This window comes from Peromyscus maniculatus, chromosome 9 (assembly GCF_049852395.1).
Source record: "Peromyscus maniculatus bairdii isolate BWxNUB_F1_BW_parent chromosome 9, HU_Pman_BW_mat_3.1, whole genome shotgun sequence".
Lineage (NCBI taxonomy): Eukaryota > Metazoa > Chordata > Mammalia > Rodentia > Cricetidae > Peromyscus > Peromyscus maniculatus.
In genome coordinates this window covers 13,093,277-13,119,076 of record NC_134860.1, presented here as the reverse complement: position 1 = coordinate 13,119,076, position 25,800 = coordinate 13,093,277, and the positions used below count along the sequence as shown (strand labels likewise).

General features: G+C 41.2%; 1 pseudogene; it reads right to left on the bottom strand.

The window, feature by feature from the left end:
• LOC121832041 (uncharacterized) overlaps positions 1 to 14,407 on the bottom strand; it is a 35,850-nt pseudogene extending 21,443 nt beyond the window's left edge.
• Between the last annotated feature and the right edge of the window lie 11,393 nt (positions 14,408 to 25,800).

Below are 25,800 nucleotides of genomic sequence, written 5' to 3'. Positions count from 1 at the left end.
GAGTAAATGTGCTTTTTACTCTGCTACATTTATAAATAATAATAATTATTATAATATTTTTTCAGTGCTAGGCTTAAACCTAGGCCACTGTGCATGAGAAGAAAGCACTACATTACTTAGCTGTAATTGCAGCCATCCAAATATGGCTGACATTTAGGTGACATGGAGTAGAGCTGTAAGACTGACTGACTATAAGGATCCTCCTCCTCAGTTCATAGAATTTGTCTGTGGGTATTTTGCCTTTTCATTTATGATCCTGCAACATTACTTGAGTCCATGTGCCAAACTTGTCAGAAAACCACTGGTCTGGTCAAAATGGCTGGGCATCAAAGAAGAAAAAGCTATTTGGGGAAATTCTCAATTTCTTCACCTCATGGAAGAGCTGAGGGATGAGGCTGTATGTCCTGTTTCTAAAGGTTCTGGGATGACCCACCTACTATAGACTTGTGGCAATCTGATCAATTTCTTCCTACTTGGCTTCACCCCCTAGATCATCATGTGATTGGATTCTCAAGCTAAAGACGGAGCCTCTCCTCTGCTGCTCATCTCTCAGCAGAAGAGTCTGTAACTGAATGCTGCCCAGCTGTGGGCTTCTCATTGGAACAGGACCCCCTGACCAGGCAGCTTATTTAGCTGACAGCTGAATAAGCCTGGTGAACAATGCACAAATTGCTTACTGTCTTGGACAAACAGGAAAATTATGGCCTTCATATGTATACTCTGGTAACTTCTTCTGTTATGTACCTTAACAAAGCAACTCAACACAATTAGTGCAAACGACCAGAGGCTCCTGGTTATATTTAGCTAAAGGATTCCGTTTACGGAGCAAGTGGCTAATGATCTGAAGCACAGGCTGCTATCACAACAGCCCTAATAATCTGGAAACCATAGGAGTATGGGCATGGGAAATTTGCCTGATGAGGGAGAGACTGGACCTGGAAAGGAACCAACATGTTCTAGTCAGTGTCCTCAACCGAATCACACAGACTTGTCTGGAATCTGGTGGACACATGAGACTTTGCCTCTCTTGCTTTTTTTAAAAAAACAACCATCAGTTTTCAAATTGCCAGATTCCTGGTATGGGCTCTCATAGATTCAGGCTTAAGGAGGGTGATAGAGTCCTGACAGAATTTAGAAAAAAAAAAAAAAAAAGAATCGTGCAGTCAATGGCACAAAGAAACTGGCCACGGTGTGATTCTCAGATCTTAGGGAGGAGGTGCTAGGGAGACAGAGATGACAAAATTTGGAAAGAGGACTAGAAAAGTGTGATCTAGTTGTGGGATATGGACAACAGTAATGTCAGGACAATAAAAGCAGGAGGCATGGGGATGTTAACCAGTCCGGGACCAACAGCATTTTGTACTGGGGAAAGATCACGGTTTGGGGGTTAGGTGGAGTAAAGTTTGACTCCAACTCTAATTAATTTTGGGCAGCAGTGTAATGTTTGCAAGCTCATGTTAATTTTTAGAGGAGGTCCAATAGAGTTGCCTCTTTATATCCATGTTAAAAGGTTAGACAAACCTCAGATAAAAAATATTCAGGATAATAGTTCCTTCCATTCATGATCGGTAGAAATGTTTTTGTCTTAAGACCTAAGCAATATAGTACAACCACTGATATTGCATTTATATTGTGTTTGGGATTTGTCTTAGTTAGGGTTTCTATTGCTGTGAAGAGACACCTTGACCACCATAACTCTGATAAAGGAAACTATTGAATAGGGTTACTTATACTTTCAGAGGTTTAGTCTGTTATTATCATGGTGGGACATGGTGGCATGAAGGCAGATCTGGTGCTGGAGAAGGAGCTGAGAGTTCTACATCTTGCAGGCAACAGGAAGTGAACTGTCACACTGAGCGAAGCTTGAGCAAAGGAAACCTCAAAGCCTTCCCCCACAGTGACACACTTCCTCCAACAAGGCCACACCTACTCCAACAAAGCCACACCTCCTAATAGTTCCACTCCCAATGAGTATATGGAGGCCAGTTACAGTCAAACTACCACATTCCACTCCCTGGTCCTCATAAGTTTGTAACATTATCATAATGCAAAATACATTTAATCCAACTTCATAAGTCTCCATAGTCTATCACAATCTCAATAATGTTTTATAGTCCAAAATTCAAAGTGTCTTCTGATGATTCAAGCAATCTCTTAACTGTAATCTCCTAAGAATTAAAATCAAAGAATAGATCACATACTTCTAACATATAATGGCACAGGATATACATTAACATTCCAAAACATAGGTAAGGGGGCTTATTGAGGAAATGCTGGACCAAAGCAAGACATAAAACCAGGTAGGCAAACTCCAAATTCTGCATCTCCATGTCTGATGTCTAAATACTCTTTAGATATCCAATGTCTTTCAGCTTTGTTGACTGCAACACACTTCTTTCTCTAGGGCTAGTTCTATTCTCTGTTAGCTGGTTTCCTCAGTAGGTATCCCATGGCTCTGGTTGCCAACATCTTGGGATCTCCAAGGCAATCCAGGCTTCATCTTTACAGCTTTACACAATGGGTCTCTAGGCCTCCATTCAGGGACATTCCTGACACATGCCTGACCTCAGTGGCTGTCCTTACTTGTGGATGAAGGTTCCATAATGCCTTCCTTTTATCCTTGAAGCCGGAACCATGTGACTGAAGTTACCAAGTTCTACTGCTTGCTGGGGCTGGAATATGGCTCCCTCATTCTACTACATCTTCACCATGTTTCTATTTTCCATCACTGCCTATGATGGATTTTTCTGGAATGTTCTCTGTAGACCAGGTCAGCCTCAAACTCAGAGATCTGCCAGCTTCTGCCTTCCTGGTGCTGGGATTAAAGGTGTGCAGCAACACCACCCTGTCTAAACTTTTCTTTAATTCCTTTTCACAAGTTGGAAATTCAGCTGAGTGGGATCTTGTCCTGAGGTCATCACTCCCTTTATTCCACTTCTTAATCTGTTTATCTCCTTGAACACAGGATTTAGTTCCATTCCACTTCCTGGAGCTCCTTTCTATTTAGATTTTATATTTTGCAATTTATCTTGTTCACCTTGCTCCTTTTCATTATAAATCTTCATTAAAGTTACCACTAACATCCACATAACAGTCTATACTAGGCTCTTTTGAGATTTCCTCTACCAAGGAAATTAATCCAAAACTCTTCACTTTAGCCTCAGGCAGACTCTTCAGACAAGGGCAAAAGGCAGCCACATTCTCCACCAAAATATCACAAGAACAATCTCTAGGCCACATGTTAATATTCTTCTCCTTTGAACCCTCTTGATCCAGGCCCCCACAGTTCAAACAACTTTTAGTATTACTGTCTTCCATGCTCCTACTAGTATGGCCCATTAAATAGTGCTTAAAGCATTCCTCTGCTTTCCTAATCCAAAGTACCAAAGTCTAAATTCCTCTAAACAAACACATGATCCAGCCTATCACAGCACTATCCCACTCCTGGTACCAACTTCTGTCTTAGTTAGGGTTCTATTACTGTGAAGAGACACCATGACCATAGAAACTCTTGTAAATAAAACACTTAATTGGGGTGGTTCACTTACAGTTCAGAGGTTCAGTCCATTAATGTCATGGTGGGACATGGCATGCAGGCAGACATAGTGCTAAAGAAGTAGCTGAAAGTCCAACATCTTGCAGGGAACAGAAAGTAGTCTGAATATTACACTGAGTGAAGCTTGAGCATATATGAGACCTCAAAGCCCACCTCCACAATGACACACTTCCTCCAACAAAGGCACACCTATCCAATAAAACCACACCACCTAATTTGGGGTCATTTTCTCTCAAACCACCACATACACCTTTTGTCTTTTGTTTTGATTAATTTCAACAAGACTTTGTTTCTTTTGTTCCTATTTCTATAGAGCCAAGTTTAAGATTAATTCTGTCATTTTCTATTTGTTAATTTCTTTTTGTTGGTCATAAGGCTGTGTTATTTATCCTATTTTTCCTTACAAGCTTTAGAGAAACACTTGTTGGTGTCATTTTTGCCTTTACATTTTTATACAGTAGAGTTGTATATTGCTCTAATTTCACAAGTGAAGTTTGTTATGCCAGTAGACTATAAGTGTTACTATTAAAAAATATTTTAATCATCTTACAACTTTCAGTTTCTAATTTGTTTATTTTCTATGGCTATAACAATGTATCTTAGGATAGGTATCTAATAATGATAGATATTGGTGTGGTTCCATTTTGGAGAAGCAGGAGCATGGTGACAGCATTCTTAGCATCATAACATGTTGGAGGGCATCACGTTTTAAGATAGAGAAATTTTCCATCTCAAGTCTCTTTTCTCTTTTTATAGACCTAGGGGTATGAACACAGGGTTCTCACTTTCTATAGCTCATCTATCCCTAACCTCCAAATACAATCAATATGTGGATTAGGGCATTGTGTTGGAATTTGCTAATATATGAACTTTTGAGGGGCACAATTAAACCTTATTTCTACTTTGCATATTCTTTCCTCACTTTTATTATGCAGTACACCATGAAAGTTGTAGACATGGCTTCATCATGAGACTGGAGTTGGTATAGAATTCAAAGTTTGGAGCTAAACATTATGTGACCTTTAGGGATGTGTGATAAAGACTAGGTAAAGAATGTATGAAAAGGGTTTTGTTGAAATCACTCTGAAATCAATCTTACTCAAAGTAAGGTTTCTTGCGATATACTCAAGGGTCTTTAAATAATTTCCATGGACATGTGACAGCTTCAGCTTGGCTTGGCACTGTGATCCCTTAACCCACAGCTGCTTTTGTTGGCTTTTCTTTCATATTTTGTATCTGTTCAAATGTCTTTCTTTGAGAATTTGATATCCCCACCTAAATAGGGTCTTCTTTCTGTACTCAAATGATGCCACATCTTCATTCTCTTCTTTTTTCTACTCTATCTTTTGTTGTATGTACCAAGATTTTCACACTCTTTTACTATATATTCTTGTTTTCAACAAAGTGATTGAAACCATTAATGAGTATTCTGATGAAGTGACTCAGTTTAGGGACACTGGTTCTTCTCAACAAGGAATCTGTTTTCAGAGAGAGTGTTGAAACTGTGCCTGTAATAACTGAAATTTCTACACACAGATTTTGAGTGTCAAAATGAAGTCCTTCCATTGGTCTTTACCATCGGAGACCATCTGAAGGCTGCACCCTGTGAATCTGCCTTAAAAGACTGTAGTTCTCTGGCTCTGATTGCTGTCTGTCTCACTAGGGAAACTCACTGAACACATGATCCAGGGCCTTCCTGTATTTCTGTGTCTGTTTTTATCATCTCCCCAACTGGTTGTGACACATCCCAAGACACAAACCATCGCCTTCCACATCGGGTTGCTCCATGCTCTTTTAGCAGTTCCCTGATGCTCTTCACCTTTGCTGAATACCACTGTGATCTACTGTCTGTCCTCTCTGGAAAACTGTCAAAGACCCTCTGGTTCTCTCAATTTTTCTTGCCTCCAACAATGCTAAGGAGTTTGTTTGAACATGATTCATCTTCATCAAAAGGCTTCCTTGTTTTTTATGTTGTTGCCAGATCTGAATGGTGGAGTCTTGCTCTTGTAGCCTCTTTGTCTAGACAGTTCTGCTCTGTGGTTTCCCTTTCCATCTTTTTATGCTACAGGCAGGAGTTCTCCAAAACACCTTGGCAATCTGTGCCAACTTCACTTCTCTTATTGAAAGTGTATTTTCTTTCTCTTTTGCAAGTTTTGTTTCCTTTAAGTTCTGTACAAATGATGTCATTTTTAACCTTCTAACTATACTCTTTACCTCAGCAAACTCTTCTGAAATCAACAGCAGAGACAATCCTTCGAAGATACAATTGTCTACAGGTATCCACAGGGTATATATCTTAGTTCCAAAACTTTTCATGAATACCAAAATCTGTAATAATCATGTTTCCTATATAAAAGACATAGCATATGTATAGAACCTAGATATATCTTCCTGTACACTTTAAGTCACAATTACATTAATAAAACACCTATGGTAAGTAAATATTGTATAAATTGTTGTATTGCTTAGGAAAAAACGGGGGGGAAGTCTGTTCATATTCAGTAGAGAAACATCAACCCTACCCCGATATTTTAAATTGTAGTGGATTGAATACATGCATGAAAAACCCATGAACAAAGAAGACTGACCATTCTTTCTTCATGGTACAATAGATACAGAGATATTACCCAAACTTACCTTCAAAACCAAAAGACTTGTTTCCTGGAGTTGTCGACCCTGTGCAAATGGCCCATCAATGGAGAATGTTACTTCTCTTCAGGCCATGCCTCCTTCCTGGGACAGCTTGCACCTCACTACTGGTAGATGTACAAGTACAGAAGCTGGCATTCTTCTTGGTACAGGACAGTGCAGTGCTGAAGAACCCCCTGAACTTCAGAACTTAGTTTTTTGGGATGACTATGTCACAGTCCAACTTCTCCATTTATTAAACCTTGTTCTTTCTCTCTCTCTTTTTTTTTGCCAGGGTTTAGCATAGCCCAGACTGACCTCACACCTCCTATGTAGCCAAGACAGCCTTGAATTCCTGTTCCTCCTTCCACTTCTTCTGAGCTCTGGGATCATAGTACTATGCCACCATGCTCAGCACCATGCTCAGGTCCCCTTTCCTTTTCTAAGTATCAGTCCTAAGAACACTCCTTCTGTAAACTTCCTGCATAATAATTTGAGTCCCAGAATCTGCTTCATTGGGATCCTACCCAGTCTATGCCACTGAGTCACTTCTCTCAAAACTCTTGCTTGTCTGTCACAGTGTCCAGCTTGAAGATACCTCCATGCCTTTGCCTGAACTCTATGTGTTGACCTCTTGCCTTTCCTTTGTACATCATGACAGCTAGCTTTCTCATTTCACATATGTGCTCAAATGTTCTCTCATCGAGCAGGGCTTCAGGATCTCTATTAGAATAAATCCCCTTTCCCTAACTCCTTAGTTTATTTTCCACTTCCATCTATGGCCTTCGGACACACATATTTTTCAGTTGATTATGCCTTCTTCTAAGAGTGCATATGCTTCATGGGAATATTTTGTTTATTGCTCTTTCCCCAGTGTCTGGCCCAGAGTAAAACCTGAATAAATGTTTGCAGAAACAATGAATAATGAGTGAATTCATTTTTTTTTTGTTTTATTATCTGCAAGTAAATTCTCTTTTCAGGCTCCTCATTTGGGGGTATGGTGGGATGGCTGAGATTTGAGTAGAGAGCACATTCTGTGCTTTATCCCTGACTAGCTAATTTGTTGAGCTGCTGGTGGTGGGTGGGATTTCTGGAAGGTTGCCTGGACACAACCCTTTTCCCCAAGATACAAGGAAAGAATCTATTGGTTTCTTTCTTCTTTGTTTCTTTTCTTCTTAAAAAAAATAAACCAAACCTGTTCTGTGCTATATTTGAGCTGTTAGATTTCAAAGTGTTGGGCACCGGTTCCTGTCTCTAACCTTTTTTTTAAAAAAACCTTGAACTTTATCACTGCCTGTTTTTTTTTTTTGTTTTTTTTTTTTTTTTTTTTTTTTTGAGTTATAAGGAGAGGTGCTCAGCTATCACTCAAATGGGTGATCAGCAGTCCTTGGCTTGGCCTTAACCCTAGACACTCTCATTCTGGGGGATCAGTTAGTTACTAGTAAATGGACCTGATTTGCATGATTCTTAAGGTCACACTCACTATACTTCTTCAATGTTATGAAATCCTCCTTCATTAGAAAAATAAACACAAGCTGGGAAACAGCTCAATCAGGAAAGAGCTTGCTGTGTAAGCACATAAACCAGAGTTCCATCTCCCACACCCACACTCAAGCCTGAATATGGTAATGTGCTTGTCACCCTAGTACTGGGGAGGGAGAGACAGGTGATCCCTAGAGCTTGCTGGTCAACCAGCACACTCAGCCTCATATCCTAGTGAGAGACAGGTGGGCAGCTCCTAAGGGACAACACATCTGAACACACACATACTTGCACAAGCACTCACACATGAACATGCAAACACATGCACACACATACACAAGTTGAACACAAAGCTTGTAACACAACATTTCAACTAAAAACAACAGAAATGTATAAGCATGTCTTATGCTTAGCAAGTTTTCCTTTTGTTTTGGCTCTTGTTTGTTATCCCATTTGGGAATACGAGTCCTGGACATTTCTTCCCATTGTGGTTGGATCTAATACTTGGAAATCATTATTTAGAAGCGTAGTTTGGAGAGCCCCATCACAGATGACTGGGTAAATGAGCAGTGACTGATTCAATTAACTGATAAAAATTGAATAGCACAGGTCCAAACCATCTTGTCTGAACACAGAGCCTCATGTTCAAGTAAGCAACCATCAGGGTGGTAGTTCTTTCTTAACACAAAAGATGAGGAGTCAGTGCCTACCACAGTCCAGAAGGTGGCGACATAGACATTTAAGGGACAGTTAATGGGCAGGTAGTCATTTGTGAGAAAAATCCTTAATTGAATGGTCTTGCAGCAGAAGTCACCCTTTTTTTGACCCATAGGTTGTCCCCTCTTGAAGGTCAGGTCATTCACAGTATGCCCATTTCTTTTTACCATCCAGTACAGTAGGGAGAAAACGGTATGGAAGTTTGAAATCCCGCACATGCCATTTGTAAGCTCTGTGGCCCTGAGAATGGCACTTAACCTTGGTTTTGTTCAATGTAACTTAGGATGAATAAGAACTCTGTCATTGGGATCTGAGGCATCAATGAAATAATGAAGCTTAAGTATTTTAAGTATTGTTGCATTGACATCCTCTCTGCCTTAGAAAAGGACACTGTAGAGGGTGAGACAGCCCCTCAGACAGACATGGTGAGTTCAGAGTGGGCTAGGACTCTGCTTCCAATAGCTCAGAACCAACTGCTTATGTAGCTGCCTTTCTTCTCCCTTACCCTGGGATCCTGTGAGCCTGGAGTTTGCTGATTACTCCAATGTGGAAGCATGGCTGTTATCTTTTCAAAGGAGGGAACAGGTTTGGGTGACATGTCACTCTTCTGGAAGGAATTGAAAGAAAGGTGATTATAAGAATTTAAGCCTTACCAAAAAAGCATAAATTGAAAAAAAAATTCTTGAATATCTGAAGTAGAAGCTTACCTGCTTGGAAAATTGGATTTCTTACCCTCTAGGTTGGCGAAATTCCTGGATAACTTAGGGTGTCTAAACTGTGGGTTCCCATGAATGATGGCTATGAACAGCACAGCTCCAGCAGCGGGGACATGTTGCTATGGCAACCCGAAGCTAGAAGTTCCTCCAAGCCTTAGAAAGGCTGTCAATTAGATCCATGCACTTGGGGAGTTTAATGAAAACAGACACTTGTCATTTTTCTAACAGCCTTCCAACATTCTATATGTTTAAAATATATCCATGGAAGGAAAAGCCCGCGGTTAAGTTTAGCTGTTTATTTTAAGAGAATTCCCCTGTGTGGCTTTGACAGGGCAGATATTTTTCCCCTCTCCACACTAAAAGAGAAAAGCAAGGCCTTCCACTGTTGAGCAGAAATGCGATTAGGAGAGTCACTTATGTGGTTCAGGTGAAGTGATGTGAGGCAAGAGAGCCTCGGCCCTACATCCTTGCTTTCTTTGGGGTGGAGAGGCAATCTCCCTTCATATTCACACCCCTCAAGCTGATCTCCTACAGCTCTTTGAAATGGTACGCCCACACTGACTGATGGGTAGGTTCCATTAATGGGGCAGCTCAGAAAAGAAAACTTTATTAGACATCAATCTTTCCAAATGTCAGACACTAAAGAGAAAGGAATCATAATCTTTTGCTTAGACTGACTTGCTGTCTGAGGCTGGCTGCTGAGATCTGACTCTCACTGAGAACACAAATCAATAGTCAGTGTCGAAACCACAGTTGGAAGCAGGAGCTTATTCCAAGATTGGCTCGGACTATTTGCTTCCAGTGGGATAAGTGTGTGCGTGTGCGCGTGCATGCGTGTGTGTATGTGTGTGTGTGTGTGTGTGTGTGTGTGTGTGTGTGTGTGTATTTGTTTATGTTCACCCAAATCTGCCACTTTTGTATTGCAATTTGCAGAAGAAACATACCTCTTATCTTGGATGTGACAGTCCGCAAGACGGGAACAGTTTTCAAAGGGGGCTGAAAACTGATAATGTCAGGTACAGTCAAACAGCTGAAGGCACATATTTAATCGAATCCTTCTTTGCCTCACACATTACTCAGTCAAATGACAATTGAAAATTCAGTCCCCTGCAATGAGAACCCATGACTGGCGCCTCCTTGACGTCTGGGTACAGGACATCCTGCTCTCTTTAGTTTCCTTTTAAATGTCAGTTCGTAAGTAGGTCAACAGAAAGTTGAGTGTTGTTAGTTCTCCCTGTTAAGTTTAGTTCATACAAATGTAGCAAACTTAGCTCCATTTGGTTCTCAGCAATATTTGAAAATTGCATTTTATAGTTGGGTCTGATTGCGTCTGCTAATTATCACATCTCTGCTTGTGGCAGAGAAGCTAACAATATTGGTAGGCAAAGGCACAGATACTGCCTGCCCTCACTGATTGAATGGAGTAGGGTGGCAAGAATCAAACAGTCCCCTGAAGTATGTATATGATGTGGCCCCAGATGAAGATTATTCTGAGAAATCCCTTCTTTGTCTCTCTTATATTAATTGTGGTAATTAGCATACTGAAAACAGGAAGTCCAAAGCTGGAGTCAGAGCTTGTCCTTTTCTGCTCTTTCCTCTGATTCTGAACACTGCAAACAAGTGGTTGCTGGAGTGATTTTCAATCGATTGCATTAAGATAGGCAGTGTGGCACTAGGCATGATCAGAACATAGGCCATGGGTCAATGCTTTGCCACTAACTGATCGCTTAATCTTGGGAAAGTCACTCATGCAGTTTGGCTTTTGACTTCATTATCTGTATTATAAGAGAGTTGAACTAATTGAGTATGAGGTTTCCTTTTGATTCTCCAAGTTTGAAACCTGACATGTGGCCTGGAAAGAGTGCCTTCTTTCCAGGAAGAACTCTCCTTGCTGTTTAGGCAACATCTGTGCACAGCTTCCCAGCCTAGCCATGAATATTTTGAGGACTAGAATTCATGTTCTGCTGCCCCAGCATTGCTGTGGGATGTTCTGTATGTCCTGTGGGAGCCTGTTCTTGGGTTCCTTGTGGTTTTACCCAGCAGGTCCGCATAGAGGATGATTAGGACCACAAGCCTGAGTACAGGTGTCTGAGATGGTCTGCACTTGGCTGTGCTGGGGAATGGTCTGTATGTCAAATTGCTTTGATTGGTCAATAAATAAAAACCGATTGGCCATGGCTAGGCAGGAAGTATAGGCAGGACTAACAGAGGGGAGAAATAAAAGAACAGGAAGACAGAAGGACTCACTGCCTGCCAGCTGCCCCCAAGGACAAGCAGCATGTGAAAATGCTGGTAAGCCACGAGCCACGTGGCAAGGTATAGATTTGTGGAAATGGATTAATTTAAGCTATAAGAACAATTAGTAAGAAGCCTACCACAGCCATACAGTTTGTAAGCAACATATAAGTCTCTGTGTTTACTTGGTTGGGTCTGAGTGGCTATGGAACTGGCGGGTGACAAAGATTTATCCTGACTGTGGGCAAGGCAGGAAAACTCTAGCTACACAGCATGCTCATGCCCCTCTCTCAAGCCAACAGCAAGTAATGCACAGCTTATAACCTAACATATTCCATTAAATGTTCTTGCATAAAAAAGGAAATACATTTCCCTGAATGGGTCTTCTGGTTGTTATGTAAAGGACCTTAGCACTGTAAAGCTGGCAAGTGGTAGGAGTTTAGATTCTCTTCAGTTTTGTGCTTTAAGGCTTGATATGTATGTAGCTTAAAATCAGAACTTCGAACAGAACAAAGACTTGGTCACCTTTCCTAAAAGCTTTATTAATGACAATAATTTTACAGAGAAAATTATTCCTCTCTGGCAATGCCTCTTCTGATGTAATGCTCTCTGCTGAAGACAAAATTGCAACAATTATGATCTTGATCTTGCCTGTGACCCTAGAATTGACCTTTTGAAGGAACCTGGGTTATGCCTGTTATCTTTACAAGGAGAATGGCTGCTTCCAGAATTGCTTTGGGACCCTATCCTGTCAACATGAAATTGCAGTTAGTAATCTTGCCACGTTTGCCAGATTGGGTGCACATAAACTTGAGCACACCCGACTCCCGGGTTTCCAGTGTTATTTAAAGAACTGGATACTCCCAAGCACTTATTTTCTTCAACTCAATTCGCATCATAATCCATCAACATCACAGTGTTTTTATTCTCCACTTCTTTTTATATGATCCTATTAGTTGGGAGAAACCCAAGTGATATTTTTCTTTCCTCTGGCTTTGTCTCATCATTGCTTTTGCTCAAAACCAAGGATTATATACCTTTTGCTTGATAAGAATTCATCCATCGTGTAGCCAACAGTTTCCATACCCTGGTTTTCTTCACTGAGTTTTTTTTTAGGGATGAAACAAAGGCAACTCTTACTGCTCTATGCAAAAGACATTTATAATCTGTTCCTAAATCAGAAGCCAGAATGCTGTTCTTAAATCATAGAGGATACCTTTGAAGTTAACTGCTGTTCACTCAGTGCTCCTGGTGTCTCTGTGTACTCTCCTTGAAAATGCATGTGATACCTTTGAACTGAGAGTGAATGATGCTTCCAAGCCCTAAGGATATGGCCCTGTCATGGCTCATATGTGGTGAATCAGCTGAACTGTACTTTTGAGTGTGTAAGGGCATCAAACCTTGGATGGTTGTTCTACATCTGCAAGTGAAGCTAACACTCCCTACTGTAAAGGAGCCCGTGGAGCAGAGTGAGCTCCTGAACAGGTGGGATGCTTGCCTGCTTGAGGTACATTTGTGCTTCTTCAGTTTGATTTCCCTCTGTTTTGGGGAGTCTCACCCACTGATCATAGGCCAGGATGACAGTGCATCTATGTTGTCTATTTAGGTCATAGAAGGAATGGAGGAATGGTCATTTCTCCTTTACAACCTTTCCCTCTACCACAGCAGCAGAGATGAATGTGATAAAGTACCAGACTTTCAGTTTAATTTGACAAAACCATCTTTGAGAGGCTGTTGCACTGGGACTAGTAAGCTGAATAAGAGATGTGATGGTGCCTGTGCAACTCTATAAAGCACATGCCACTTTTATTTTTTTTTTCTGGGACATGTTGGGGCTTGGAGACCTGGCAAGTAAGCGGGGGTGGGGGAGTGAGGGGGGTGGGGTGGAGGGGTGGTGGTGGGGTGGTGGTGGTGGTGGTGGGAATGGGGGGGTAGGTGGGGGGAGGCAGAGATGATGATGGAACTGAGGAGATTCCCCAAGCTAAGCATTTGTGGGATTTTCCTCTCTCAGTAGGTTGCCAGCATTGCACTGTGCTGGAGAAGGTGATCTGTGTGGAGTGTGTAAAGCAGTATAGATAGAGGCCAGGTTGGCCCTTAAAGCTCAATGGATAGGAGCACCGTGAGCTGCATGACTTATCCATGCCGACATGGCCCTGCTCCTGGTTAGGGGAACTGAGTCAAGATCTTGTTTCCAAAAGTAAGAGCCAATGTAAACTCTAAATACCATCAACAGTCTGCCCAAAGGTGTAAGAGGTGGGCATTATACTGTAGTGCGAATTGTACTATATACATTATACTATTATTCCACCTCCCTTTTTAGCTTTATGTCGCTGGAAGTATTTTGTTTGTTCGTTTGTTCGCTTGCTTTTCTCTTATTTGTTGGAACAGGGCCTCACTATGCAGTGCCAGCTGTCATAGAACTGACAGAGATCTGCCTGTCTCTGCCTCTGAAACCCTGGTCTGGAATTAAAGGCATGAGCCACGAGGCCAGACTGGCTTAATTTTCTGTTTTGTTTGTTTGTTTGTTTTCTACCTTTTACTGTCCCCAGTTTTCTTTCCTGGTTCTTTCTCTTCTTCTGACCTCTTAATGCTGTAATGCCCTAGGCTCAGGGCTGGATTCACTCTTGCTGTCACGTGTCATTAGATGGCATCCTGAGCCTGCCAACTCACCGGTGTTCACTTCTGCTGATGCCTCCTTCCTGAGCTGCAGACTCACGAATCTAGCAAGCTGCTCAATGTCTGTACTTGGACTCCTCACACTCAATGGGGTCCAAAACCAAAGGCCTCTTCCCACCTGTGCCTTCTGCAGTTTCCTACCTCCCCAACGGATAGCAAATCTGCTCTTGCAGTTGTTCAAAGGAAGGAGCCTCATCATCCAGCTTCCTAGCATTCTCTCGCGTATGCCCATTCTGTCTGGAAATGACGATTGCTCTACCTTCGAAACACTGCTGAAATCCAGCACTCTGTACCACTTCCTGTTATCACCGGCAAGCCTTCCACGTATCCAACCTGGATTATCCCCATAACTTTCTAACGGCTTTTGGCCCTGATCCTCTTCTAAAAATTTCAACATTGTAGCCAAAATGATCATAAGCACTTATGTCAGATGACCCTGCAACAGAGCAATTTCATTCACAGTAAAAAGCCAGTGTCCCAAACCTTGTAGACTCAAAGTCCCCACTCCATTTCCTTGTCCCCTCTGGTCTGGACCCTGTCTCCTACGGAGGCTGGATAAAAAAACAGTGAAAATTACAGGGAAATGGGGTAAGGCAGGTGAACCCCTCACAGTGAAGTCTGATTGAAGCCTCTTGCCAGCTGAGACTCAGCGTCCACCACAACTAACATTTGCCATGGAGGCTGATGACACAGCAGTGGCATTCTTTTTATATACAAACTTCTTATGTTAAAATAGCAATGATCCAGGCTTAAGGCCTAAGCCTGTATGGCATTCGAAAATGTCTGGGAACGACAAGGAGACTGTTTACAGTGAGGATGTTCAACCTTCCCACATCCCTGTGGCCCAGGCTTTCCTTTAATTTTAATTCTGTCAGGTGCATCCTGGGATCTCATATAAATTGTGATCTCATATAAATTCTTTAGAAACATTTTGAAGTTAATAACTTCAAAAACACCAAAATCCAGTGTATGACTATGATAAAGGCAGTGCACGTGGCTCCTTCAGAAGCCCGCCCCTTTCTTCCTTTTTTGAGAAGCCTGCCCTAGCCACAAGCTCTTGGGCATGCCATACTTCCTAGCCTTCCCTTTACCTCACAACTTTTATGTTTAAAATACATATTGAAATCTCTTTTTAAAATATTTATTTTTATTTGTTTATTTTTATTGAAAATAGATTCTTCTCTCATACAATACACTCTGACCACAGTTTCTCCTCCCTCCACCTCTCCCAGACATGCCTCCCCAGTTCCTCTCTCACCCAGACACAATCCCCCTCACAGAGACTGAAGCAGCAAGCATCGAGGTCAGTGTGGATCTGCACCAAGTCCTCTGTGTATGTATTATGGCCATTAGCTTGGTGGTTTGGTGGGATTCCTCAGGAGGAGCAGATGTGTCTCTGACTCTTTTGCCTGCTCTTGGGACTCTACTTCCCATTGGGTTGCTCTGTCTAATCTCCACATGAGGACTTTTTTTTTTTGTCTTGTCTTATTGCATCTTGTTTTGTCCTGTTTGGCTGTGGTATCTTGGAGGTCTGCTGTTTTCTGAAATCTGTTTAATGAATTTCAGCTCTGCTTCATACTGCCTCATCCTGCAATGCTTTTCTGTGTTGAAGCCACATACCCACTTTTACCTGAGTCAAGGTCACTAAGAAGGTAAAGGGAATTCTTGGGGGTGCTGCAAGTGACAGTGTAGAGCTGTGCTTCAATCCCTGTCACCAATCAACATCAAGAGTATCTGGACTGTTTTTTTTTTTTTTTTCTGCCTGCTTCAGTTGTCTGAATGCCCATTTTCCTGCTTTCCCTCTGGTCTGTACTCTCTGGTTATATTCTTTTTGTTAATTTTTAAAATGTATTTACTTATTTATGTTACATCCAGACTGCAGTTTCCCCTTCCTCCTCTCCTGCCAGTCCCTCCCCCTACCTTCTCTTTGCTCCCCCATTCATTCTGTCTTCATTTTTATTCAGAAAAGGGCAGACCTCCCATGGATATCAACAAAGCATGGCATATCAACTTGCAGTAAGACTAAGCACCCCCCTTTGTATTAAGGCTGGACAAGGGAACCCACTATGAGGAATAGGGTCTCAAAAGCCAGCAAAAGAGTCAAAGACAGCCCTTGCCCCCACTGTTAGGAGTCCCACAAGCAGACCAAGCTATATAACTGTCACATCTATGTAGAGAGCCTGGATTAGTTCAATGCAGGCTTCCTGGTTGTCAGTTAAGTATCTGTGAGTTCCTATGAGTCCAGGTTAGCTGGTTCTGTGGATTTTCTTATAGCATCCTTGACCTCTCTGGCTCCTACAATCCTTCCCCACTCCTTTTCTGCAGAGCTCCCTGAGCTCCACCTAATATTTGGCTGTGGGTCTCTGCATAAGTTTCCATCAGTTGCTTGATGAAGCCTCTCTGATGACTATTAGGCTAGGCACCAATTTGCAAGTATAGCAGAATATCATTAGGCATCATTACATTGGCTTTTTTCCCATCATGTTTGGTTCTATCCTGGGTCTCTGGGTCATCCAGCCTCTGGGTTCTGGCACTCCAGGCAGTGTCAGGGGTGGGCTAAATTCATGGCATGGGTCTGAAGCTGGAACAGTTATTTGTTGGCCACTCCCACAACCACATCCCCAGTTCATCCCAAAGGCAAGACAGACTGTAGGTCAAAATCTCTGTGCCTGGATTGGTGTCCCAATCCCTTCACTGGAAGTCTTGCCTGGATCTTACAGGAGATGGCCAGTTCAGACTATGTATCTCCTACTGCTTAGAGTCTTAGCTGGAGTCATCCTTGTAGATTCCTTGGAGTTTCCCTTGCACTAGGTTTCTACCTCAACCTAAAATGACCCCCCTCTTTCCAGTCCTCCCTCTCAGTATACTTCCTATGCATCTCTCCCCCACCTGATCCCTAATGTTCCCATCTCCACCTGTCCGCAGTCGACCTGTGAAATCTCTTCTATTTACCCTTCTCAGAGAGATCCAAGTATCCCCCCTTGAGCCCTCCTTGTTACCTAGCCTCTCTGAGTCTGTGGATTGTAGCACAGACAAACTTTACTTTACAGTTAATATCCACTTACAAGTGAATATATACCATGCTTGTCTTTCTGGGTTTGGATTATCTCATTCAGGATGATTTTTTTCTAGTTCCATCCATTTGCCTATAAATTTCATTATGGCATTGTTTCTCATAGGTAATACTCCATTGTGTAAAAGTACTGTATTTCTTTTTCATTTTTCAGTTGGGGGAACATCTATGTTGTTTCCAGGTTCTGGGTATTATGAATAAAGCTGCTATGAACATAGTTGAGCAAGTGTCCTTATGGTATGATTGAGCATCTTTTGGATATATGTGCAAGAGTGGTATAGTTGGATCTTGGGGTAGATTAATTCGCAATTCTGAGAAACTTCCATATTGATTTCCAAAGTGGCTGTGTAAGTTTGCATTCCCACCAGCAATAGATAAGTGTCCTCTTTGCTCCATAGACTCTCCAGCATGAGCTGTCACTTGTGTTTTTGATCATAGCCAGTCTGACAGGTGTAAGATGAAATCCCACAGTCGTTTTGATTTGCATTTTCCTGATAGCTAGGGGTGTTGAACATTTCTTTAAGTGTTTTTGGGCCATTTGAGAGCCTTCTTTTGAGAATTCTCTGTTTAGATATGACTCCCAGTTTTTAATTGGATTATTTGATTTTTTGATGTCTAGTTTCTTGAGTTCTTTATATATTTTGGAAATCAGCCCTCTGTCAGATATGAGGTTGGTGAAGATCTTTTCCCATTCTGTAAGCTGAGGCTGTGCCCTATTGGCAATATCCTTTGCCTTACAGAAGCCTTTCAGTTTTATGAGATCCCATTTATTAATTGTCAATCTTAGTGTCTGTACTACTCTATTCAGGAAGTTGTGTCCTGTGCCAATGCATTCAAGGATATTCCCCCACTTTCTCTTCTATCAGGTTCAATGTATCTGGATTCATGTTGAAGTCTTTGATCCCCTTGGACTTGAATTTGTGCAGGGTCATAGATATGAATCTATTTGTATTCTGCATGCCTACATCCAGTTATGTCAGCACCATTTGTTGAAGATAGTTTCATTTTTCATTGTATAATTTTGGCTTCTTTGTCGAAAATCAGGTGTTCATAAGTGTGGATTTATGTCTGGGTCTTCAGTTTGATTCCATTGATCCACCAGTCAGTTTTTATGCTAATATCATGCAGTTTTTATTACTATAGCTTTGTAGTAGAGCTTGAAATCAGGGATGGTGATACCTCTAGAAGTTCTTATATTGTACAGAATTATTTTAGCTATCCTGGGGTAGAGGACAACAAGATTGGAGCAAAGAAATCTAATTCCCACTAGTGGCCACAAAATAAAATAAAAAGGGATATGAAGCAGGTAAGGCACTGGGTCATGCCTTAAGCAAACTAAGAGCTCTGACATACGCAGTATTATCTGACCCAGAGGACCCTGAAACCGGACCCTCAAGATTGCCACTGCTGACATGCGACCCAGAGCCAACCAGGAAACACCACGGCAGCTGGAAGCAGAGCCCGCCAAAAAGTACACACATAAATACCTTGGTCCTTTGTTTAGTAAACGAGATTGCTTGCAATCCACCAGAGCCTGTACCATTGGTTCTGCATCTATTCACCCACTGCCCTTGGCATCAGAGCCAGCAACACTGGGGTTTTTTGTTTTTCCACATGAAGTTGAGTATTGTCCTTGCAAGATCTGGCCATTTTTGCTATGTTAATTCTACTGATTCACGAGCATGGGAGCTCTTTCCATCTTCTGATATTTTCTCCAGTTTCTGTCTTCAAAGACTTGAACTTTTTGTCATACAGGTCTTTCACTTGTTTGGTTAGAGTTACACCAAGATATTTTATATTGTAGCTATTGTGAAGAATGTTGTTTCACTGATTTCTCCCTCAGCCCATTCATCATTTGTATATAGGGGGGGGGCTACTGATTATTTTTTAGTTAATCTTGTATCCAGCCACTTCACTAAAGATGTTTATCATCTGTAGGAGCTTCCTGGTAGAATTATTAGCGTCACTAGTGTATACTATCATAGCGATACCTTGACTTCTTCCTTTCTAATTTGTATCCACTTGATCTCCTTTAGTTGTCTTATTATTCTATTCTATCTAGAACTTCAGTTATTATATTGAACAGATATGGAGAGAGTGGACAATCTTGTCTTGTTCCTAACTTTAGTGGAATTGCTTTGAGTTTCTCTTTGTTTAATTTGATGTTGGCTATTGACTTACTGCATATTGCCTTTATTACGTCCCTTGTATCCTTGATCTCTCCAAGATGTCTATAATGAAGGGGTGTTAGATTTTACCAAAGTCCTTTTCAGCATCTATTGAGATTATCGTGGCTTTTATCTTTCTTTTTTTTTCTTTTTTTCTTTTTTTTTTTTTTTTTTTTGGTTTTTCGAGACAGGGTTTCTCTGTGTAGCTTTGCGCCTTTTCTGGAACTCACTTGGTAGCCCAGGCTGGCCTCGAACTCACGGAGATCTGCCTGGCTCTGCCTCCCCGAGTGCTGGGATTAAAGGCGTGCACCACCACCGCCCGGCGGCTTTTATCTTTCAATTTGTTTATATATTGGATTACAGTGACAGATTTTTGTATGTTGAACCATCCCCCCATCTCTGGGATGAAGCCTACTTGATCATGACGGATGATCTTTTTGATGTTCTTTTGGAAATTGTAAGTATTTTATTGAAAAATTTTGCATTAATGCTCACAAGGGAAATTTGTATTTCTCTTTCTTTGTTGATTCTGTGTAGTTAGGGTATCAGAGTGGTAGTGGCATCATGAAATGAATTTGGCAATATTTCTTCAGTTTCTGTTTTATGGAGTAATTTAAGAAGGGTTGGCATTAACTCTTCTTTGAAATTCTGGTAGAATTCTATGCCAAAAAATATGCTCTTTTTGGTTGGGAGACTTTTAATGATTGCTTCTATTTCCTTAGGAGCTATAGGTCTATTAAAATTGTTTATCTGATCTTGATTTAATGTTGGTAAGTGGTATCAATCAAGAAATTTTTCCACTTTTTGCAAATTTTCCAGTTTTGTCCAGTATAGGATTTTGAAGTATGACCTAATGATTTTCTAGATTTTCTCAGGGTCTGTTGTTATGTACCCCTTTTTGTTTCTGATTTTTGTTAATTTGACTATTCTCTCTCTGTCTTTTAGTTAGTTTGGATAAGGGTTTATCTATTGTGTTGATTTTTCTCAAAGAAGCAACTCTGTCTTTCATTGATTCTTTGTATTGTTCTTTGTGTTTCTTCTCTTTTTTTTATTTAAGCCCTCAGTTTGATTATTTCCTGCCATCTATCCCTCTTGGTTTCTTGGTGTGTTTGCTTTTTCTTTCTTCCCTTTTTCTCTATGTATTTATTTATTTATTTATCTATTTATTTATTTATTTATTTATTTATGTTCTAAAGTTTTCAGGTGTGCTGTTAAGTTGCTAGTATGAGATCTCTTGAAATTCTTTTTGAAGGTACTTACTGGTATGAACTTTCCTCTTAGCACTACTTTTATTGTGTCCTGTAAGTTTGTGTACATTTATTTTCATTTAATTATAGGAAGTCTTCAATTTCTTCCTTTATTTATTCCTTGACCCAGTGTTAATTCAGTAGGAAGTTGTTCAATTTCTATGAGTTTGTAGGTTTTCTGTTGCTTCTGTTGTTACTGAAATCCAGCTTTAATACATGATGGTCTGATAGATTGCAGGGAGTTATTTCAATTTTCTTATATATCTTGAGATTTGCTTTATAACTGAATATACTGTCAGTTTTGGAGAATGTTCCATGAGGTGCAGAGAAGAAAACATATTCTTTGGTGTTTGGGTGAAATGTTCTAGAGATATCTATTAGGACCATTTGGGTCATAAAGTCTGTTAGCTCCAGTATTTCTCTGGATGATCTGTTTATTGGTGAAACTGAGGTATGGAAGTCTCCCACTACAAATGTGTGATTTAAGTTTTAGCAGTATTTCCTTTACAAATATGATGCCCTTGTGTTTGGGGCATAGACATTGAGAACTGAGAATTCTTCTTGGTGGATTTTTCCTTTGATGAGTATATAGAGTCCTTCCTCATCTCTTTTGATTAATTTGGGTTTGAAGTCTATTTTGTTAGATATTAGAATAGCTACACCATCTTGCTTCTTGGAACTATTTGCTTGGAAGATCCTTTTCTAATTCTTTACTCTGAGGTAATGTTGATGTTGAGGTGTGTTTCTTGTATGCAGCAGAAGGATGGATTTAGTTTTTATATTAATTCTGTTAGCCTGTGTCTTTTTGTTGGCAAATTGAGTCCATTGATATTGAGAGATATCAATGAGGAAGCAATGATTGTTAATTCCTGTTATTTTGTAGTTTTCGATGGTGGTTGTGTGTGTGTGTGTGTGTGTGTGTGTGTGTGTGTGTGTGTTTTCCTCCTTCAGGTTTTGCTGGTGCAGGATTATTTATTGCCTGTGTTTTCCTGGGTGTAGTCTACTTCCTTGGCTTGGAGTTTTTTTTTATAGTACCTTAGGTAGGGATGGGCTTGTGGATAGACATTGTTTAAATTTGACTTTATCATGGAATATCTTGTCTCTTCCATTCATGGTGACTGAAAGTTTTGCTAGGTATAGTAGTCTGGGCTGGCATCTGTGCTCTTTTATGTCTGCAGCACATCTGTGTAGGCCCTTCTGGATTTTAGAGTCTCCAATGAGTAATTCTAATACTTCTGCCTTTATATGTTGTTCAGCCTTTTTTCTCTTCTTTCTTTGTTCTGTGTGTTTAGTGTTTTGATTATGTGGTGAGGCATCTTTCTTTTATTATCCAATTTATGGTGCTCAGTAAGCTTCTCTACCTTTATAAGCATGTCCTTTAGGTTAGGGACATTGTTTTTTTATGATTTTGTTAAAAATATTTTCTGGACCTTTGAGCTGGGATTGTTTTTCCTTCTTCTGCTCCTACTTTTCTTAGGTTTGGTCTTTTCATAGTGTCCCAGATTGCCTGGATATTTTGTGTTAAGAGTTTTTTAGATTTAAGATTTTCTTCCATCTCTTGTATTCTGTTGGTGATACTTATACCTGTAGTTCCTATTTGCTTACCTAGATTTTCCATTTGCAGAATTTCATCCATTTGTGTTTCTTAATTGTTTCTATTTCCATTTTCAGGTCTTGAACAGTTTTATTCATTTACATCAACTGTTTGTTTTCTCTTGCATTCTTTAAGCAACTTATTGATTTCCTTTAATATTTTGATTGTCTCCTAAATTTCTTTAAGGGATTCATTCATTTCTGTAATATGAATTGCTAAATGGTCTTTAATAAAAACCCCAGAGACAGAAATTGGGGTAAATACTGAAAGATCAGAGAGACAAAGGAAAAGCCACCTCTTACTTCCAGGACTCCTCAGCCTAAAAAGCTTTCCTCAGCTGAAAGACTTTAGTTCCTTTCTCCCCATATCTTATATACCTTTATCTGCCTACTCATATCATTTCCTGTCTCAACTTTGCTAGTGCTGGGATTAAAGGTGTGTGACTCCAAAGTATTGGGATTAAAGGTGTGTGCTACTGCTGCTTGGCTCTGTTTCTCTCTTAGACTATGTAAATCTCATGTATGTAGTCTAGGGTGGCTTTGAACTCACAGAGATCCAGATGCCTTCTGAGTGCTAGGATTAAAGATGTGTGCCACCACTGCCTGACTTTTATGTTTCATCTAGTGGCTGGCTCTGCCCTATGTTCTTCAGGCAAATTTTATTAGAGTAAATAATATATACCACACATTTCCTCCCTAAGGACCTCTATTATCATCTTAAAGTTGGTTTTAAGGTCATGGTCTTGTGCTTCTACTGTGTTGGAATATTTTAGGGCTTGCTTGCTACAGTGGGCTGGCTTGGCTCTGGTGATGACATATTGCTCTGGATGTTGTTGTCTGTGTTGTTATACTTACATTGAAGAGTATCTGAATTGGAGTGATTATAGGTCTTGGTGCCAATTTCTGGTTTTGTCTTTGTGGGATGGGTGTTTTCTTCCTTGGTTTCTTTTTTCTCTATGGTTTTTTGACTGTTATAGACTGTGGTTGGGTAGGCGGTCTCCATCTGCATTGGGGGTTGGACTTCTGAAGACCTGAATGGCTTCTGGTCCAGCTGGGGATTGCTGCCCAAGTTGGTGGCTGGAGTTCTGGCTATGCCCAGTCTCTGATCTGCAAGGGGTCCTCTGGGGTTCAGGATGCTGGTCTGGCCACTGATAGAGGCTTCGGTCACAGGTGTGGGCCAGGCTGAAGTGACAAGGAGAGGAGGAACACTTGGAATTAAGCTGGGTAGATGCATTCAGGGCAGAGGGTACGGGGATGGCTTGCCTGGTTTTCAAGGAGCTGCCTGGCCTCTGATGGGGTGGAAGTCTTCTGTCAAAGGTGTGGGCCTGGATCAGGTAATGAGAATAGGAGGGGCAGTTGGAGTTATGCTTGCCAAACTCAGGCCAGGTGGGGGGCAGTCTTACCTGGGGTTCAGAATTGCTGGCCTGCCTCTGGTGGAGTAGGAAACTTCTGCCAGGGGTATGGGCCAAGAGGATATGATAAGGAGAGGAGGGGTACTTGATGTTAATTTGGGCAGATGCAGGCAGGGCAGGAGAGGCATGACTTTCCTGGTTTGGGGGGACTTGGCCTGGCTTGTGATGGGGGTAGAAGTCTTCCATCAGAGGTGTGGGCCAGAATATGGTGATGAGGAAAGGAGAGGGGACAGTTGGAGTTATGCTGGGTGAGCATGGGTTGAGGAGGGGGCAGTCTTACTGGGGTTCAGGATGCTGGCCTGGCCTCTGGTGGAGTAGGAGGCGTCCACCAGAGGTGTGGGTTGGGGTATGGAGGTAAGTAGAAGAGTTGTTACGGAGGCAAGTAGAGGAGTGGTTATAGTCCTTTTTAAAGATTTGCTTTTATTTTTGAGAATCTCATACAGAACTACATTACACTTCACCTTCCCTTTTCTGCTGCAACTCCTCTTGTGTCCCTGCCTCTGAATTTTATGATTATTCACACACACACATACACACACACACACACACACACACACACACACCCTACTGTGTCTTCTGCCCATATGCCCATGTATTTAAGGCTGATTATTTGGAATTGGATAGCCTATGGCGGTTCATCTGGAGATCACAGGGTGGTTCCTCAGGTGCACCTGACAGGCTTATGGTTGCTATAGTAAAACTTGGGCCACAGGGATATGGGAAGGTAGGACATCTCCATTGTAAATAGTCTCAGGGAAAGGAGGAAAGCCATTCTTGGGTGTCACACGGGCTTAGGCCTTAGGCCTTAGGCCTGGTCTATTGTTATTCTAATATAAAAATAGGAAAAACTGATTCTTTCTCAATAGCTATTGACTGCCTGTAGTGCTTCACCTGGGGGTGGAGCCTCGTGAAATTTCCCCCATCCACAATGGCATGTTGGCTGCTGCTGTCTTTTTGCAGGTCCTGTTTAAGCAACCATATTATTGAGACTCCGGGGAGTAGCATTCCTGTCATGTCTAGAAGATGCTGCCCTTAGCATGCTTCTTGGGTCCCCCAGCTCTCACAATCTCAGACCCCTTTCATGTGAAATTCCCCAAGTCTTAGGTATTGAAGTTGTACTGCAGGTGCAGCAGTTGAGATTTGATACCCCATAGTCACTTGTTCTCTCCAGTTGTCTATAGTTTTCTGTCATGGTATCCATCTGCTCCTCAAAGAAGCTTCTTTGATTGGGAGTGAATGCTATACCCATCTATGGGTATTAGGATAAATATTTAAAATACAGTTAGAAGGTGCATTTGTTTAAAAAAATGACAGTAGTAAGTTTTCCTCTAGGAACTAGGACCTTTCCAGATGGGGTAGTTGGCTGGGTTTGTAGTATCAAGCATGAATACACTCATTACTGAGTAGGCCTTAAGTCCAACTAGACAGCTTTTGGTTGCCCCTAAGACAAAATGGTACTACTATTGCATGCTTGGGGATATCTTGCTGTGGTTCATGAGTTTTATACCTGAATGAGAATGTTGAGTACTTTTTCCTCTTGGTAGTTTGCATAGCACCTTCTAATACTATGAGAGCTAATCTTCAGGGAGAAGGATTAGAGCCACTTTTGCTTAGTTCCTACAAGTCCTGTGTTCAAAGTGTGTGGTGTCTTCAGCAAAACAGTCTTACCTTCACGTTTTGGGGGGCAAGTAAGGGCAATACCAGTAGCCTATATTATTTTTTGAAGAAGTTTGGAGCTCCTGCCTTAACAACTTGAAGGAATGTTTTCTGTACCTGGCACTGTTTTCTCTTTTCTTTTAGTTGGTCTTTGGATCTTGGGGGACCATTCTTAATGTGACCTGTTTGCAACATTCTATTTTAATTAACACCCTACACCCAGCACCCCTACCTTTAGCAGACATTCATAATTATTCATATCTTGCTCAACTTTTCCTTTAGAACTATAAAGATTGGCTCTGTCCAGTTTACTATGTTCTTAACTCATCTAAGAGTTGGTTGTTTATCTCCCTTCAACACTCCTATATCTACCCGAGCATCAAGTCAGTGTGAGATATTACTAGCATTGTCCATTATTGCATTACAAGTATATCAAGTATATTGAAAAGAGTCTGAAAAAATCGAAAGACTTAATACACCTGTTGACTGAATGTGTGTGTGTGTGTGCGTGTGTGCGTGCGTGCGTGTGCGTGCGTGCGTGCGTGCGTGCGTGTGTGTGTGTGTGTGTGTGTGTGTGTGTGTATATTCTCACATACTGTACAATTCCAAGTTTCAATATGGAAGATAGTGGCCAATGGATT